We start from the raw sequence: 10,462 nt of genomic DNA on the forward strand, positions 1-10,462 counted from the left end.
CAGGACCTTGAAATGCTTCTTACGAAGCCACTCCTTCGTTGCCCGGGAGGTGTGTTTGGGATCATTGTCATGCAGAAAGACCCAGTTTTATCTTCAATGCCCTTGCTGGTGGAAGGAGGTTTTCACTCAAAATCTCACGATACATGGCCCCATTCATTCTTTCCTTTACGATCAGTCGTCCTGGTCCTTTTGCAGAAAAATAGCCCCAAAGCATGATGTTTCCACCCCCATGCTTCACAGTAGGTATGGTGTTCTTTGGATGCAACTCAGCATTCTTTGTCCTCCAAACACGACGAGTTGAGTTTTTACCAAAAAGTTATATTTTGGTTTCATCTGACCATATGACATTCTTCCAATCTTCTTCTGGATCATCCAAATGCTCTCTAGAAAACTTCAGACGGGCCTGGACATGTACTGGCTTAAGCAGGGGGACACGTCTGGCACTGCAGGATTTGAGTCCCTGGCGGCGTAGTGTGTTACTGATGGTAGGCTTTGTTACTTTGGTCCCAGCTCTCTGCAGGTCATTCACTAGGTCCCCCCGTGTGGTTCTGGGATTTTTGCTCACCGTTCTTGTGATCATTTTGACCCCATGGGGTGAGATCTTGCGTGGAGCCCCAGATCGAGGGAGATTATCAGTGGTCTTGTATGTCTTCCATTTCCTAATAATTGCTCCCACAGTTGATTTCTTCAAGCCAAGCTGCTTACCTATTGCAGATTCAGTCTTCCCAGATTCAGTCTTTCTATTGCAGATTCAGTCTTTGACAGCTCTTGGGTCTTGGCCATAGTGGAGTTTGGAGTGTGATAATTTGCAAATATTTTCGTTAAAAATCCTACAATGTGATTTTCTGGATTTTTTACCTTCTCATTTTGTCTGTCATAGTTGAAGTGTTCCGATGATGAAAATTACAGGCATCTCTCATCTTTTTAAGTGGGAGAACTTGCACAATTGGTGGCTGACTAAATACTTTTTTGCTCCACTGTATATATATATATATATATATATATATATATATATATATATAGAGAGAGAGAGAGAGAGAGAGAGAGAGAGAGAGAGAGAGAGAGAGAGAGAAAGACAGAGAGACAAAGCTGTTAACAGAGAGAGAGAACAAGAGAGAGAACAAGAGAGAGAGAGAGAGAGAGAGAGAGAACAAGAGATAGTGTGTCACGCTGCCCCTGTCTCAGAACCTCTGTTGGATATTGAAACGAAAGAAGATATCAGGGGAAATTCCCTGAGCTCTCTCATGTCAGCTAGAGACCAGACCCACTGCATCAAAAGACACAGTGCAGCATCACAGATCAGTCACTCCTTCTCTCTTTTGATGTCCTCAGAAAAGCATGATGTAATAATTAAAAAGACATCACCCTATTAAGTAACCCACACACAGATTGCTGTGTCAGAGATGAAGAGATGAACATAGAAAGAGAGAAAACTAGAAAGAAGGGAGCTGCAGGGAGGAATTGAGCACCTTGTATCTTTCCTGCCAGTCATGTTTAGCCCATAGGTTTAGTCTGTGCAGAGGAGTGTCTAAGTATGAGTTCATGCCCACATAGTCGACGATGTTACTCACTAAACCCAGTACAGGAAGCAGAGTCGGCACCAGAAAGAATGAGTTGGACAGGCCTTTGATTTCCATAGGCTGGCAGGTTTTTTCGCGGGACCTCCTATGTGTGTACGTGCTTGCTCGTTCCTAACTTGTTAAAATGTGCTTTGTATTAAAGACCGTAGGCAGCTCGTGAGTTTCAAGTTTGGGGAAGTTTATAATTTATCCAAACATTTCTCCCGATCAGCGTGTCAGTTACGTTTTCGTTCCTTATAATCATTATCACATGGTTAATCATAAAAATCATAAAAGTTCAAATTCAACTAAGGCGAGAGCCCCAGCCTCTGCCATATGGACACATTGATACACTGTGATCCATTGGCGGCTAAAGAAATTAGTGCATAGAGCTCAGAGATAGCCTTTAGGCCAATGCAGCAGTAAGCCTATAACATCGCCTATATTCATCGTCAACTAAGTAAAATATGTAAATAGGCCTAAAGTCGACAAATAAAAACAGTCGAAAATATTTGACATTCATCTCTCTACTCCGCCTGTCTGCCTTCATCTCTATCTGCCTTGACTTGAGCTATTAATAGTGAAGTGCAACATTGTATCAAATCATCAACTGGAAGCTGTAGCTGTAGCTAGCGAACTTGCAACATTACATCAACTAACCTGTTCCGGGCCCTCAGAGTTTCCCGCACCAGTGAGCTCAGGACAGACCGTCGGGACAGACAGCTCTTTTTTAATGACGTTTCCACTGGATTTATGGAATCATCAGATCATTATGCTCTTTCACACCAAGGCTTGGTGATTATCGAAGCCGAGAGTGTTGCTAAAAAGATATTTCAAATACTTAAAACTATCATTCACAATGGATGTTAAAAACTTGACTGGCCTGCACAGAGCCCTGACCTCAACCCCATCGAACACCTTTGGGATGAATTGGAACGCTGACTGCGAGCCAGGCCTAATCGGCCAACATCAGCGCCCGACCTCACAAATGCTCTTGTGGCTGAATGGAAATAAGTCTCCGCAGCAATGTTCCAACATCTAATGGAAAGCCTTCCCAGAACAATGGAGACTGTTATATCTCCATATTAATACCCATGATTTTGGAATGAGATGTTCGATGAGCAGGTGTCCACATACTTTGGGTCATGTAGTGTTTGTCACCAGAGAAAGCATCTGAGCGAGTGAAACAGCGCCCCTCTATATGAAGTTAATGTATCTGATGCTGTCTGGACAGAAATAGTATGACTCTTCTGGTCCAGACAGTATCAGATACAGGTGAAGTCGAAAGTTGACATACACCTTAGCCAAATACATTTAAACTCAGTTTTTCACAATTCTATTTAATCCTAGTAAAAATACCCTGTCTTGGGTCAGTTAGGATCTTTATTTTATCTTAAGAACGTGAAATGTCAGAATAATAGTAGAGAGTAACTTATTTCAGCTTTTATTTCTTTCATCACATTCCCAGTGGGTCAAAAGTTTCTGGTAGCCTTCCACAAGCTTCCCACAATAAGTTTGATTTTCCCATGATGTCAAGCAAATAGGCACAGAGTTTGAAGGTAGGCCTTGAAATACAGGCACAAGTACACCTCCAATTGACTCAAATGATGTCATTTAGCCTATCAGAAGCTTCTAAAGCCATGACATCATTTTCTGCAATTTTCCAAGCTGTTTAAAGGAGCAGTCAACTTAGTGTATGTAAACTTTTGACCCACTGGATAAGTGAAATAATCGGTTTGTAAACAATTGTTGGAAAATGTACTTGTGTCATGCACAAAGTAGATGTCCTAACCGATATGCCAAAATTACAGTTTGTTAACAAGAAAATGTGTGGAGTGCTTGAAAAACGAGTTTTAAAGACTCCAACATAAGTGTATGTAAACTTCCGACTTCAACTGTACATGGTCTACACAGACTGAGACAGAGGTGCGCTGTTGCGTCTTTCTGTAGGCGCGTGTCTCGCTCAAATGAACTGTTAATATTTCTATATTTTATTTGGACAGGCAAGGTCGTGCGGTAGGGTGTGCCAGGCCTCCTAAGGCCCACCCATAACGCCGGACCTGACAGGTAGAGGCTTTAATAATTGTCTGAACAAACCAGAGCCCTCCTCTGGTTGGCTCTGGTGAGACAGAAATTATTTCAATGTTATACGGTTGCGACTGTATGTATGCTTTGGCGTATGCAGGCAAGGGAATGTCATAAGGATTTGTTTTTGTTAGCGGCTACATGTGCGACTATTGCAATGAGAATTGTAGGGATTTAATATTTTTGTTTCTCCTTAATTGCCAACGTGTGGACTCCCTTGTCTGTCACCATCTAAGAGCCAGGTCTGTTGGCATCGACAGCATGCAACATATTTCAACCAGATCTTCTTCAGGCAATGCAACATGACTGTGAGCAGGAGGTCTAGAGGATTAGAAAGTGCAGAGCACCAATCTACTGTATCTATCTATCTACATCAGTGATAGGGGATCGGGGTCTCATGAAGGAAATGCACAGCAACAGTCCAAACCACAGAAAGGGTTAACAACGGATGTACCTGTACTGTTGTTCAGTCTCATATTGACTCATTTCACTCACTGTGTTGTGAAGCGAGGGGAGGCTGAGAACAGAATGAGAAGGACAATAGAAGGAGAAGATAGGCAAATACAGTGGGGCAAAAAAGTATTTAGTCAGCCACCAATTGTGCAGGTTCTCCCACTTAAAAAGATGAGAGAGGCCTGTAATTTGCATCATAGGTACACTTCAACTATGACAGACAAAATTAGAAAAAAAATCAAGAAAATCACATTGTAGGATTTTTAATGAATTTATTTGAAAATTAAACTTGCACAATTGGTGGCTAACTAAATACTTTTTTGCCCCACTGTAGATAGAGTGAAGAGTTTTGGCTTCAACTCCCAGTTTGATTTCTTCGACAGGGACTTCACATTAGGTGCTTACAGTGTAACACCTGATCGTATGGCAACGTACACAAACAACAATTATCCAAAATCATCTAGATAGCAAGCCAAGAAAACCTCACTTTCTTCCCACTATTTCCCCATATATTCTAAATTTGGAGAAATGGAGAGATATGGTGTGAGAGATTAGCCTATATGGATCTGTTTGTGTGTGTGTGTGTACTTGTGTGAATGCATGCACTTGTGTATACAGCACAGTCAGAAAGTATTCAGACCCCTTGACTTTTTCCACATTTTGTTAGGTTACCGCTTTACTCTAAATCTACATACAATACCCGATAATGATGAAGCAAAAACAGGTTTTTACATAAGTATTCAGACCCTTTACGCAGTACTTTATTGAAGCACCTTTGGCAGTAATTACAGCCTCGAGTCTTCTTGGGTATGACACTACATGCTTGGCACACCTGCATTTGGGGAGTTTCTCCCATTCTTCTCTGCAGATCCTCTCAAGCTTTGTTAGGTTGGATGTGGAGCATTGCTGAATAGCTTAATTCAGGTCTCTCCTGAGATGTTCGATCGGGTTCAAGTACGGGCTCTGGCTGGGCCACTCAAGGACATTCAGAAACTTGTACCGAAGCCACTCCAGGTCATTGTCCTGTTGAAGTTTGAACCGTCGCCCCAGTCTAAGGTCCTGAGCACTCTATAGCAGGTTTTCATCAAGGATCTCTCTGATGAGTCCAAATTTTAGATTTTTGGTTCCAACCGCCATGTCTTTGTGAGACGCTGAGTTGGTGAACAGATGATCTCTGCATGTGTGGTCCACCATGAAGCAAGGAGGAGGAGGTGTGATGTTGTGGGGATGTTTTGCTGGTGACACTGTCTGTGATTTATTTAGAATTCAAGGCACACTTAACCAGCATGGCTACCACAGCATTCTGTAGCGATACGCCATCCCATCTGGTTTGTGCATAGTGGGACTATCATTTGTTTTTCAAAATGACAATGACCCCAAACACACCTCCAGGCAATGTAAGGGCTATTTGACCAAGAAGGAGAGTGATGGAGTGCTGCATCAGATGACCTGGCCTCCACAACCACCCGACCTCAACCCAATTGAGATGGTTTGGGAGGAGTTGGACCACAGAGTGAAGGAAAAGTATCCAACAAGTGCTCAGCATATGTGGGAAATCCTTCAAAACTGTTGGAAAAGCATTCCAGGTGAATCTGGTTGAGAGAATGCCAAGAGTGTGCAAAGCTGTCATCAAGCCAAAGGGTGGCTTCTTCGAATAATCATAACATTTAAAATATATTTTGATTTGTTTTAACACTTTTTTGGTTACTTCAAGATTATATGTGTGTTATTTCATATTTTTGATATCTTCACTGTTATTCTACAATGTAGAAAATAGTACAAATAAATAAAGACCCTTGAAAGAGTAGGTGTTCTAAAACTTTGACTGGTACTGTATGTATGTGTGTGTGTGTGTGCATGCATGTGTCTGTGTGTGTAATGGGAAATGGGATACCTAGTCAGTTGCACCACTGAATGCATTCAACCCAACCACTCTGAATCAGAGAGTTGCGGGGGACTGCTTTAATCAACACCCACGTACTCCGGGGTGCAGTTGTTGTTGGGTTTTAACTGCCTTGCTCAAGGGCAGAACGGCAGATTTTTCCACCTTGCCAGCTCTGGGATTCAAACCAGTGCCCTTTCGGTTACTGTCCCAATACCTGCCGCCCCTCAAATGTCAGTGAGTGGAGTTGTGCACATTATTTTGAGGTGTCTTGCTCTATCCCTGTGCAGCTGTGCCTTGCCTGAGTTCTGTTCTATTCCGTGTAGAGCGGTGGGATGTTGGGTTGGGTAGGAATGCAAGGACACATGGAGGGACCAGTCCCACACACTCACCACACACATACACACAAACACACACCACACCGCATATGAATCAAAAACCCAACTCCAGTTCAGTTCATTAACTGCTCTGTCATCTCAAAGTCTCTCACACCACTCTATAAATACCTTACTTTCCCCCAAAAATTTGTTTTCCCTTTTTTTCAGCACATGAAAATGCTTCACTGCATCTTCCAGTTCTTTCTGATGTGGGCTCTTTATTTTGTACATTTGAACAAAACCACACAATGGTGGTTCTGCGTCTAGAATATTAAAACATTCTCCAGGGGGAAGACAAAAGGTTTGAAGTTTTAATAGGGTAGTCTTAAATAAAACTCCTCTTTGAGTTTAACAGCTATATAATGTGGGACAGTTATGGGTTTAGTTTCTAGTTGAATTGCAACTTCTTTTCTGTTACGGTCCGAGAGATGGGGGGCTGAGGTCTGACTGGTATGCCTGGTATCCACAACACTGGGTGAATCCCAAATGGCTCCCTATTCCCTATAGAAACCTTTTGTCTCTCTACAACATCTTTATGATCTAAAACATCTTTATGAGATTAGGAATTGAGGTGTTTTCACAGCAATACAAACACAGACACAGAGGAATAAACACAATGGGATGAAATGTTGCATTAAAGTCATCAAAAGCCTTTGCTTTATCGACCAAAACTAAATCTAGACAACAGAAGGATCAGATTTAAACATAAAGTAAACATCTATAAAGGTTGTTTCTCTGAGTTGTTCTTTGCTGCATGGTACTCTTGGGTGACTCAGCACATCAGCATGGAGAAAAGGAAACACTGGACATTGTTGGTCACCGCCTTTCAAATTGTGTTGCTTTATGGGGGGGGGGGTTCACTACATGAACTTTACAGAAATCATGTGACCAAAGGTCGACTGCAAGTTTCTGCAGTTGCTCTTCACCAACTTCACAATAGAGCAATAGAGCCTATTGTGAAGCAGTCATTAGGGTATTTTGTTTGACTCAAGCGAACGTGACCAAAGAAGTGACTGAAACAGGAACCTACTTTGCCGCAATTTACGTGTACAGTGGATATGCTCTAATGATGATATTTGAGGCTTTCTCTCACCACTTGATTGATATTTTCCGTTTATGAGACTGTGATCTGGGGGTTGGAGACATGTTTATTCCGACATTAAAAATAACAACTTTTATAAACAATGGTAACACTGCTATGTTGCACTGAGCCTTGCTGTTGGAAAACCACATCAGTGTCCGACTTTTCGGCTGTCGCAGACGCACCTCCCCCGACTTCACTCCTCTACAGCCGGTTGCTTTCGCCTTACCACTCAAACGAGGCCCATGACTCTTCCAATCTTTCCCTCCTTTTACACACATACTGGGCACCCCCATCTGGTACATACTGGTATTACATTGTTTCAATAGATCATCTTTCACAGTCATGACACAACTCAGCCTCTGTTTATCATTTTTCTTGGTGATGCCGCCCAGGTGAATATATGAAGAGATTTTTCACAATTCATCTTTCCTAGATGCATCCTCTCTCCTCTCCTCCATCTCAAAACACATTGGAGAAGAAAGTCTGAGGGGCGGGACCATGGACCTTCTCCTTCAATACGGTTGAAGGAGGAAAAAAAGAGAATTCAACAAATCGTCACAAGACAAATTGAGCCATGGACTACATGGCTGATGTTGTACTTAATTTAACACCAATATATAGGGCCTTGCTATAGATATGACCACACACACACGCGCACCGCACACACACACACGCGCACACACACACACACACACACACACAAGCATGTTGTTGGTAGGATCTCACACACACACTCTGATAGGATACAGTGTAAATTGAGTCATGTGCTTTCTGCCCTATGAGAAAACGTCAGTTCAGTGAGCTGCTGAAGTGTTGAAGTGCTTTCTAGAATTTTGAGTTGATGTCTAATAAAACGACATTAAGGACTTTTAACCTCCCAAACAACCTGGCGTGTTTGTGTGTGTGTGCATGTGTGTGTGTGCATACGTGCATGCATGTGTGTGTAGTCATGTGTGATTGCAATTGTGAGCGTCTGCCATATGTGAGCATGCTAGCAACTGTGTGTATGTGGGGGCGTGTGTCTGTGTGTATGTGTGTGTGTGTTCTAGCAACAGTGCATTTATGTGTGTGTATTTGTATGTGTGTGGTGATGTGCGTGTGAAACAGAGCCAACACCTTAAAAAATCTACTAATTAAACTGTGTGAAAAGTGCAGAACCACCGCACCAGAGAGAGAATATGTGCATGTCATTACTGCCTGAATTGCTGACACTGACCCAGATCGGAAAAAAAAAGAACAGAACAAAGAAAGAGTGAGAGAGAAGAGAGCGGGAGAGAGTGTGTGTGCATGTGTCCATGCACACGTGTGTGTGGCAAGGGATAAAAAAAAAGAAATAAAAAAAATCTATGGAATAAAAACTCAAATTCAACTAGAAAAAAAGGGTTCGGTTTAAAAAGCAAACTGGGAGTTTAAGAGTATCTTTGAAGTATATCACAAGCCCTGTGACTGGGATTAGAGCTGTGTTAAGTCGAAGCAGAAGTTGTGTGCCTGGCCATGGGGCTTTGATGGCTGTGCTGTGGTGTTTGAAGTGGTTAGCAGAGGGATGGGAGCAGCGTGTGGCGTCAGTGGGACAGACGGGAGGCAAGGGGGGGAGGGCAGGTGGGAGACATGGGAGAGTTAGGGAGGGGGAGGGAGGGGGGGAGAGGCAGGGTGGCGACAGCACAGGGCTGGGGAGCGGGGGGTGGAGGAGAGGTAGAGTGTGGGGAGACCCAACCATGGTAGCTCCGGGGGGGAGCCAGGGTGGCGACAGCACCGGCTGAGGGGGATTCAACCAGGGTGGAAGGAGAGTGAAGGAGGGAAGGGGAGTGATAGAAAAGGGATAGAGAGAAGGAGGGAGGAGGAGAAGGAATGCTAGAGAAGAAGAAGAAGAAGAAGAAGAAGAAGAAGAAGAAGAAGAAGAAGAAGAAGAAGAAGAAGAAGAAGAAGAAGAAGAAGAAGAAGAAGAAGGCTGAGTGCGTGCCACTGCCGGCTGGGTGGTTTTCAGATCCAGGATCTGGGACCAGGCACAGTCAGAGCTCTGATATCATCCACACACACATACTGTGATGATGCAACCATTCTCAGATACACTTCCAATACGTGGTAGAACCCTTCCCCTCCAATGTGTGTGTGTGTGTGTGTGTGTGTGTGTGTGTGTGTGTGTGTGTGTGTGTGTGTGTGAGTGAGTGAGACCACTGCTCCATGACCACTGTGACAAGAGCCTGAAGAAAATTCATTATAGGTTTCAATATGTGTTCTCTCTACCTATGACGGAAAATCCTGCTATTAGGTACCATGACGAGTGCATTAAAAAAGTAATTTGGGGTTTCATATTCATGTTAGCTATACTGCAACTATACATTTTGCTTACGTTGGACACCCCTGTGAGCTCTCTCAAATTTGTTTGATTTCTCAATAAAAATCAATAAAGGTAACTGTTTTACGTAAGCAATTCAATTCCTCACATGTCAGATAATCCTGTTATTTCACAGTGATAACCAGAGGTTCCCTTTCAGTCAGTTGGTCAACTCGGTACAACAGCTAATGAGGAGTTTGCTCGCTAGCGCCCTCTACTGAAAAACATTAGAATCATGCCTGACAATGCCAATGAACACCGTGCCTCGCCTGAAGTCTTCCACAGCTGGTACAGGATTTTTTTGTGCACGTGCACGGGATCACTTCTCACTTTTCACAGCGTGGTAGCCAGGGCACCATACACCAAAAGAGCAGAGAAGTTGAGCTTTGCGCATTAATGCTCTTAGTTGTTGTGAAAATCGACACACTATGCTGTTTGTTTTCTGCATCTAAGTCATATCGCTGAGTCAATCTTTACAGAGGGTCAATTTGTTAGTTATTCTTCTGCCTGTTTAGCCTCGCTAACTTGTTGTAAGTAAAATGACAAGCAGGCTGTTAAGTTCAGGACCTTGCCCACAGTCACCTGGTTTCACAGTGTCTTTGAATGGTACTCACGAGTGTTGCTTTGTATTTCTCATCTGGGTGCATGCTCAGGCTTCCCTGGATCGAACTAGCTTGTGCGACAACT

This window comes from Oncorhynchus mykiss, chromosome 7, assembly GCF_013265735.2.
Source record: "Oncorhynchus mykiss isolate Arlee chromosome 7, USDA_OmykA_1.1, whole genome shotgun sequence".
Taxonomy (NCBI): Eukaryota; Metazoa; Chordata; class Actinopteri; order Salmoniformes; family Salmonidae; genus Oncorhynchus; species Oncorhynchus mykiss.